The sequence below is a fragment of the Macrobrachium rosenbergii genome, chromosome 40, assembly GCF_040412425.1.
Source record: "Macrobrachium rosenbergii isolate ZJJX-2024 chromosome 40, ASM4041242v1, whole genome shotgun sequence".
In the NCBI taxonomy this organism is placed as follows: Eukaryota; Metazoa; Arthropoda; class Malacostraca; order Decapoda; family Palaemonidae; genus Macrobrachium; species Macrobrachium rosenbergii.
Genome location: NC_089780.1, coordinates 21,383,334 through 21,393,506, shown reverse-complemented (window position 1 = coordinate 21,393,506; position 10,173 = coordinate 21,383,334).

The window sequence follows — 10,173 nt, the reverse complement described above, 5'->3', positions numbered from 1 at the left end:
GCTGCCTCCCACTCGACCGTTATAATTTAATTCGTCCCCATCATCTTCTGCCTCTAATAACCCTTTTTCCTACAACCCCGGGGAGAAATGAATGGGAGATACAACCTCGGGGAGGGGGAGGGGGGGAGACAGGGGGAGGAAGAGGGGTTGTTGAGTCAGCCTCCACAAATTTCCTGCCCTAATTGGTTCTAAGGCAACATTAGCGGCAGCACTTAACTCCATCTCTGTGGAATTTCCAATTATCGCCTGGAAACAAGGGGTGGTATGTTTTTTCTGAACCCATTTCTGATTCCTCTGCTTCTCTTCTCGTTTTCCCTTTGCCTTCTTGTTCTTCTTGTTCTTGTTCTTCTCCTCCTACTCCTCCTCCTCCTCCTCCTTGTTGCTCTCTTTGTTCTTGTTCTTCTTCTGTTTCTTCTCCTCTTTTCTACTCTTCTCCTTCTTCTTCTTCTTCTTCTTCTTCTTCTTCTTCTTCTTCTTCTTCTTCTTCTTCTTCTTTTCCACCTCTCGGTTTCTCTTCTTCATCTTCTTCTCTTGGTTTCTATTATTCATCCCCTTTCTATTCTCCTCTCCTTACTCTTCTTATTTTCTCCTCCTCTTCTTGTCCTTCTTCTTCTTCTCTCAGTTTCTCTCCTTCTTCTCCTCCTTCGTCTTTTTCTTCTTCTTCTGCTCCCCGGTGTCATCAGGAGTTTTCAATTGTTTTGCAAACAAAATTGTTTGTTGACTTTCGCTGAATCCGAGCCATTAAGGGATTAGGATAAGTTACAAAATAATATTCCTTCGTTGTTCTGCGATTAAAGGTAAACGTTTTAGATTGCAGATTATACAGATTAGCGCCGTAAGGGCTGAAGAGAGAGAGAGAGAGAGAGAGAGAGAGAGAGAGAGAGAGAGAGAGAGAGAGAGAGAGAGAGAGAGAGAGAGAGAGGCTGTTAGACGAGACAGTTCATAACAGTTTAGCAGTTAATAATGTATAGCATGAAATATTATTAAACGGAATTAATAAGTGTTTCCCCAACTTTCATGAATTTGGCAAATTAAGTTACATTCCATATAAATGAATAATGTGTATCAATTAACATACTGCACACACACATATAGATACATACACAAATACATACACTCACACACAAACCAGTGAATGTCTTGTGTGTGTGTATGTGTTTTGTGACGTAACAATTGTTTCAATGATATATTAGATATTGTTTAATTGTTGTTAGTGTGGATATTGTAACTTGGTTTTAGAGATATATAAAACTCAAGTTTACGTAGAGGAACTTACTACAGTATTAAAACCTAAAAGTATTGAAACAGTTTACAAAGCCAGGCGACAGATAAACCTTTTCCTTTTTAAGAAACATTGAATAAGGTTGATTAAAGATACGTCGAGATGGATTTTGGAAAGTAACAATCAGTAGCTGGTAATCCCCCTGAAGAGCCACCTGTCCAGAAGTGTATGTATGTATTTATGTATGTATGTATGTATGTATGTATGTATGTATGTATGTATGTATGTATGTATGTATGTATGTATGTATGTATGTATGTATTTATAGCCTTATGGCTCGTTAGGGTTTATTCTAGAAAATATTAAAACTGGCAACTTCTCGGATTTGATAACGAATGGCAAAAATAGAGGAACTTTCACTATACGTTTGACAGCATACTACAGCATCAAGAGAAACCTGTAGTGTGTGCGTGTGTGTGTGTGTGTCTGAGAGAGAGAGAGAGAGAGAGAGAGAGAGAGAGAGAGAGAGCGAGAGCTAAGATCACAGAGAACGATGAGGAGTTATATATGATGACTGACGGGGGTCACTCCCAATTTAAAGCTAACGACACCATATAAAGGATAATAGATAGGTAATATTCCCCACCTTTTCATACCTTAATTTCCATCATTTGTTTAGTCGGCTTACTTCCCCTTATCTCTCTCTCTCTCTCTCTCTCTCTCTCTCTCTCTCTCTCTCTCTGATGTGCTATAGTTTGTTTTAAGACATTATTTTCCATTGAATGTCTTCATTTACTTTGTCTTCCTTCTTTCATTTTTACCATAATAATTCTCTCTCTCTCTGTCTCTCTCTCTCTCTCTCTCTCTCTCTCTCTCTCTCTCTCTCTTTCTGTATTGTCATTATTTTCCATTGAACGTCTTTATTCACTTAGTCTTCCCTGTTCCAGTTCCATCTTCATTATAATAATTATCGCTCTCTCTTTTCTCTCTCCCTTAAAATCTATCCATATATGTAAAAATGCAAACGTACACACATCGCACAAGCAACATTATATATATATATATATATATATATATATATATATATATATATATATATATATATATATATATATATATTCGCCCCCACCCCCGCTCTACAGCATAAACTAAAATTGACATGGACAAAAACAAAGTAATTCAGGACAGGTATTTATTTAAGTTTCTCTCTGAGTATTTAATATTTTGAGAGGCCTCCATCTGCCTGTACCACAGCCTACATTCTTGAGGGGTATGATTTCAGTAAATCGCAAAACAGCTGAGGGTCAAACTCCATTTCCCTGAGCACTTCGGTCATCTCTCTTCGCAGTTCGTCGAGGCTTGGTATACCATCATAGTTCACTGTGCGCCCTTCAACACGATCCTTTAAGATACTACCAATTTTTTCACACACATTAAGGTCAGGGGAGCTACCTGGAAATTCACCTGACGAGAAGAAATCGATACCACTGTTTAGAAGCAGTTCCTGTGTCTGAAGAGCCTTGAAACATGGTGCCTTATCATGCAAAAATGTGACTTCTTCAACAGATAACACATTTTCAGGATCTTTGAGGAAAGGAAATACTCCACCAGTAAGCGCAGTTTCTCTGAAGTATTCGCCATTCGATGACTGTCCTTTTTCTTTGATGATCCACATTAGCTGTTTGGCTGTGAAACAGAAAAATTCCCAAACATTCAGGAAATTTCACAACTTGGCGATAGCACACGTCATCGCTGATATAATCCAACTTTGCAGCCCAAATGATGTCATTTTTATGATTTGGCTTCCTGACTGTGTAAATGAAGAATTCATCTGATGTGGCAACATGGAGAAAGTCAGCTTCATCCCAATCTTTAAGAAATGAACCACTAAACCATGCACGGTCTTCTTCCTGTTGCTGAGTGATGTTGGGCTTGCTGATAACATGAAATGGCTTGATACCAGATTTTTTCAACTCACGATATACAGCACTATAACTTCTCTTCTTTCCCCTTTTTGTTTCTAGTTCAAGCGCCAATTTATGTAAAGACTTTCTTGGTCTACCCACTGCCTCAGCTATGATGTCTTTTGACTCCTGAGAAAGGACTTCAGGCCTTCTAAGATTCTCACTCTTTTCGTGATGACAGTCAAATGAATTTTTGTACCAGTTTCTTTTAACAAAGGATTCATCTCATTTAATGTATTTAGCTTTCCAGGAACGTGAAATGAAGGATGCGCCAGTATCCCTGGCCTCTCTGAAGGTTATAGCCCGGATTCGGTCAATCCCTCTGATTCTTCCGAGTCGTTAGCCATGGCTGTATCTAACGCCGTCACTCAGTCTGAAAATACAAGAAATGTAAAATGAAAAATAGCTTAATAGAAACTTAAAATAATGTACTTGGAGATAGGCTATAGCAGAAAACTTCATAATTTTCCATTTGTTCTGTGGAGGGGGCTCTAATTTCAGAAACACCCTATATATATATATATATATAGATATATATATATATATATATATATATATATATATATATATATATATATATATATATATATATATATATATATATATATATATACATACACACACACACATCTCTAATACATTTTAGATGCTTGCTATTTATTCAGTTTCAGTCAACGTCCCGGTAAAAACGAACACAGGATCTTTACATAAAATAGCAAAGCCTTTTCTGTTGTTCGCCGAACTGTATTGCAACACTGACGCCCATATTTTTAAATTTCCTGTGCTTTTATAAGCAATTGCACATTCAAACGAGTAAAATTAGAACGCTCCTGATTGTGTCCATATCAGCCCTTTGATGGAATGGACACTGAGCAATTGTTAAGGGACGTTTTCCCCTGCCGAGAGAGGGATTGTTGTAAAAATGGAGACACTGTTATAAATTAAACTCCGCTGATGCAGACATATTTCTTTTTATGAGACGTATATGAGAGGGTGTCTTCAGTTTGAAGTATTATTATTATTGTTATTATTATTATTATTATTATTATTATTATTATTATTATTATTATTATTATTATTATTAATTTATGAGCTAAACTAAGACACATTCAATATATTATATTGCAAATCAATTTTGTGCGGATATTAACAGACAAGGATTCTCATATCCAACATTATTATTATTATTATTATTATTATTATTATTATTATTATTATTATTATTATTATTATTATTATTATTAACTAAACAGTGACACATTCAACATTTCATATTAAATCAATATTTCTATTTTTGATATTAACAGACAAGCATCCCCATCCTCACCAACACCTGGAACCTACCCCGCGACACCAAATCTCCGGGAAGGTTAAATCTCCCTAAAGTCTCTCCCGCGGAAGATTTAATCTTCCCGGGTTTGGGAGATCGTATATTTCGCTCAGAGGCCTATAGAGGCCTACTTGAGCGTTATGATAAAGGCCCAAGTCACCTTATGGGGAGAATGGGGGCTGGGAAGAGGAGGAAGAAGACGTATTCTCCGGAGCCAGTTTAACGGATGGCTGAGGGCAAATGAATCCACGAGAGTGGAGGCTGTGCTGTGGAATGAATCTTCAGGAATAGAAGGGGAGGGGCTTGTGTGTGTGTGTGTGTGTGTGTGTGTGTGTATGGATATAGATATATATATATATATATATATATATATATATATATATATATATATATATATATATATATATATATATATATATACACACACATATATTTATCTTTATATGATAATGTATATATATATATATATATATATATATATATATATATATATATATATATATATATATGTATGTATGTATACAGAAAGATATATATATATATATATATATATATATATATATATATATATATATATATATATATATATATATATATATATATATATATATATATATATATCTGTATGTATGTATATATATATATATATATATATATATATATATATATATATATATATATATATATATATATATATATATATATACATACATATGTTGTATTCCTACATTACATAACATTTAAAAAAGTAACAAGTCGACACACTTACCGATTTAAAACTTGTTTCACATCGCTGCTGATTTCACGATTTTCAGGAAGTGTCCTGAAAAACCCAACACCTGACATTCCCTGAAAACACTCGCGTACACTGGAACCCCCTAAAAAAATTCTTTTAAATAAAAAAAAATAGATAAAAGAAGTTAATTCCCTGAGGAATTACGAGTATTGGAACCAAAAAAAAAAAAAAATACAAAAAGAAAATTCCCAGTTGCATTATTTTCCAAAATAATTTTCTCTTTCCAAAGATGAGGTCTTTCCGAGAAACTGAGTCATCTTCACGACATATTTCAGAAGGGCAGGAACCCCCTTGCACTCATCAGCTGTGGTGGTGAGGGTGGAAGTTAAAAAAAAATATATATATATATATATTTTTGCATCGCTCTCTCTCTCTCTCTCTCTCTCTCTCTCTCTCTCTCTCTCTCTCTCTCTCTCTCTCTCTCTCTCTCTCTCACTTTTTTTGTTTTCCATCTCCATCTCTCTCTCTTACACTTACTTTTTTTTGTTTTCCACCTCTCTCTCTCTCTCTCTCTCTCTCTCTCTCTCTCTCTCTCTCTCTCTCTCTCTCTCTCTCTCTCTCTCTCTCTCTCTCTCTTATCTTAATATATTTCTATATACTCGTAAATCTGCGATATTCCTAGAGTGAGATATATTTTATCTATTGTCATTCATCACAAAAACAAAAATTCCAGGTAATATTAATGTTAATATTAATATTCATGGAAATAGGTTCTCTCTCTTAGTATTGATTTTCTCACCCCATAAAAATAAAAAAAAATAAAAAATATATTTGAGCTAACATATCAGAAGGAATATAATTATATGCATATGTCCTCAATGAAGATAGATTCCCCTTTACACATCTAACACCTAACTCAGTGTTGATTTTCCCACGCCCCCCCCAAAAAAGAAAAAAAAAAAAACTGAGCTAACATATCATCTGAAGAATTCCCAGAATCAAGATTCCCTCGGAAGAATCGTAACTCACAGATCGCAGAAGGATCTGAGGGTTAGGAGATTTCCCTCACATCGCTTCTGGGAAAAACTGATGTATTATAATTACCCAGCGAGAGAAAAATATGGTGCTAAAGAATCCTGGTGACGATTTTAGTGATATAGAGAAGGTTCTTTCCAAAAGATGGTTTGCTTAAAATAGGTGAGGTGTGGAAAAGGGATTTGTTGTCATAATTGTTTGGTGGGTGTGATGGCTATGTTATTAAGTACAGTGTTGGTAAGGTATTGTTGCTTGTTTATGTGGTATAGTGGTATAGTGCTAGTAAGGTATATATATATATATATATATATATATATATATATATATATATATACATATATATACATATATATATATATATATATATATATATATATATATATATATATATATATATATATATAAGCCCGTGAGGCGACTAACTTCTTATCAACTATAATTCCCCTTCGGTAAACATATATGAAAATATATTATTTCGAGGCAGAGCAAAGTGGATATTAAACGACATTTGTAGCTTAATACTTGTATATGAAACACGGTGATGTAATAAAAATTCATGTATATATATATATATATATATATATATATATATATATATATATATATATATATATATATATATATATATATATATATATATACATACACACAGAGGTAGAATTTCAAGGACACATTCAACCAATAATATTTGAGAAGATATACAATACAATTCTGGAGAAGATTTTTTTATAAATATCACTAGGTGGGATTTAACATTTCACTAAGCATATACCCGACCTTTGGAAAAAACGGTTGGGTAAAAGTTATGGTGGAATATGGTGGAATATCTGACACAGATCAGGAAAGGCATTATTGGCTTCCGAGAAAATAAATATTAGGAGAGATCGAGGCTAAGTGAAGTTTTAAAATAATGGAATATTGGTGTCAAGTATCAGAACATAACAATAGAATTTTTATGTTTCGTGCAATTGAAATCTCAGGTCGTTGTTTTTCTTCTCTCAGTAGAAATGAGATTTTTGTTTACAGTCAAATGTTCGTTTTCGCTGTTAAGTTTCTTTTTTTATGCCCAGTATTTTATATTCTTTAGTAAGTTGTTGTTTTAAAACATTTTTATGAAGTTATTGGAAGAGGGATGGTATTTAAAATGTCCTTACTGTTTGGTGGGTTTAAAGGAATGTATTTTAATTAGGAAGTGTCAGGAAGTCGAGATTTTGAAAGATAACGGTGGTTATTGAATTCAATAAAATGAGCCTCAACTTTTTCAATGTATTCCATGTATATATCCTTTTTCATTATTATTTTTCCTAAAATCTTTATTCGTATGTTTTTATTTGTTCCAGATCTCTCTTATATAACTGTTTTTAGTAACTCTAACCCAGTATGTGTTATTGTTAAGTTAAACTCTTTTGCGTTTTGTAAAACAGGAAATAAAGAATAACCAGTTTCTTCCAGTGAAATAGGTTTACTCTCAGGACGGAAAAAAGGATCTTTTTTAGGCCTATTCCCTTACAATTCCGTGTGTGTGTGTGTGTGTGTATGTGTATGTGTGCGCCTGCGCACGAGCGCGAGACTGACTGAGTGTTTTCTTCTAAAAGAAATTGTGTTCCATTTAAAGAAAGTATCGGAGGAAAATCCCTCTGACTCTCGTCCCTTCCAGAGAGAGAGAGAGAGAGAGAGAGAGAGAGAGAGAGAGAGAGAGAGAGAGATCACAACACCTACGTAGGAGCTTTCAGTCTTATTTCCTCGGCTGTCGCCAGCGATCCTTTCCTCCCTTTTGTATCCACTTGACCATGAAACCGTAATGGCATTACCCTGGGCTGGACGTGATGGGCATACGATCGAGCTTCCATAGACTTGTAGTCGAGTTACGTATCTTATTTTTTTTTTCCTGGATTTTCACGGGGGATTTCTGGGCGATAAATCTCTTCATTGGAAGGTTATTTGGGATTTCTGTGTCTGTTTCTCACGAAACGAAATAATATGTATGATTCATTTTTCATCTCTTTTCTTCGAGACCTTTTGGATCTGATGTATATATATGTATTGATTTAATAAATGTAATTAAGACTACTCCAATTACATTTTATATAAAAAAGAACTTTAATAATTCATGCTTATTTCAATAAATATAAAGCAAATAGCATATCTAGAACATTACCTTAAAGACGAACAGTTAACATTACTTTGAAGATAACTTGAGAGAGAGAGAGAGAGAGAGAGAGAGAGAGAGAGAGAGAGAGAGAGAGAGAGGCTAACGATAAATTCAAGCACAAAACTGAAGACTGATTCCAACGCCTCAAATACTTATGAAAAGTACCTATGAAAAGTACTTACGAAAAGTACTTACGAAAACTACTTGTGAAAAATACTTATGAAAAGTACTTATGAAAAATACTTATGAAAAGTACTTATGAAAAATACTTATGAAAAGTACTTATGAAAAATACTTATGAAAAGTACTTACGAAAAGTACTTATGAAAAATACTTATGAAAAGTACTTATGAAAAATACTTATGAAAAGTACTTACGAAAAGTACTTATGAAAAATACTTATGAAAAATTCTTACAAAAGGTACTTATGAAAAGTACTTACGACAATTACTTATGAAAAGTACTTGTGATAAGTATTTATGAAAAGAACTTATGAAAAATACTTATGAAAAGCACTTATGAGAAATACTTACGAAACTTATAAAAATACGTGCAAAAAGTACTTATGAAAAGTACTTTTAAAAAGTACTTAGCAACGAGGCATTCAAGACCCAGTGACAAAAAAAAAAAAAACATTTTAAGAGCTCTTCCCAGAATTATGTTGCGCCTTTTAAAACCGACAAAGAACTTGGCTGGGAAACGTGTCGAAGTTAAAGTGTCCTGAAGGGGAAAAGTGGCAACGGAGGAAAACTAAAAGTGGCAACGACGCACAAAAATTTCCTGCTGGTGCTTCCGAGTTTTTTATTTGATTTCTTTTTTTTTTTTTTGCGTTCTGTGGAATCTTGTTTGATTATTGTCGATGAAAAATATTTTTATATAGTACGTTGTTATTAGATGTCATGATATCATACTGATCAGTATCACTGATCATCATTTTCAAAAAGTTTAAATGATATATATATATATATATATATATATATATATATATATATATATATATATATATATATATGTATATATAATATATATATATATATATATATATATATATATATATATATATATATACTCATATATATATATATATATATATATATATATATATATATATATATATATATATATATATATATATATTTTTTTTTTATTTAATATGTTTTAGACTCTTGTCCATAATATTAATGGTATGTTGGCCTTGATCCATATGAATTGTGCTCATATTTAATAATAATAATAATAATAATAATAATAATAATAATATTAAATATTTTACTATTATTATTATTATTATTATTATTATTATTATTATTATTATTATTATTATTATTATTATTACCTGATAATAATAATGCAATTCTTATCCATCATGTAATATTCATCAAAACGTCCATAAAATTTTCGTTTATTACAGTACACTGACATCCGCTTAGCAACAATTTCTGGACAACTTACAGCTCCTTGCAATATCAGGACCCAATGAGCTTTCTGAAGACAAATATCACTGATATTACGTCTCCCGCCATAGAATACACAACCTATATCATTTTGTTCTCGTATATAGGATATTTATATAAGATATATTTCTTCTTGGGGATAAGATTTCGAGAAAGTAAGATAAATTTATTGTTATAACCTACGTATTGGGAGAGATTGATCATTACTGATTGATTTATAGTACTTTCTTTTCTTCCAATGAACACCATATTCTTTGGAAGCTTGAATTTCAAGTGAATG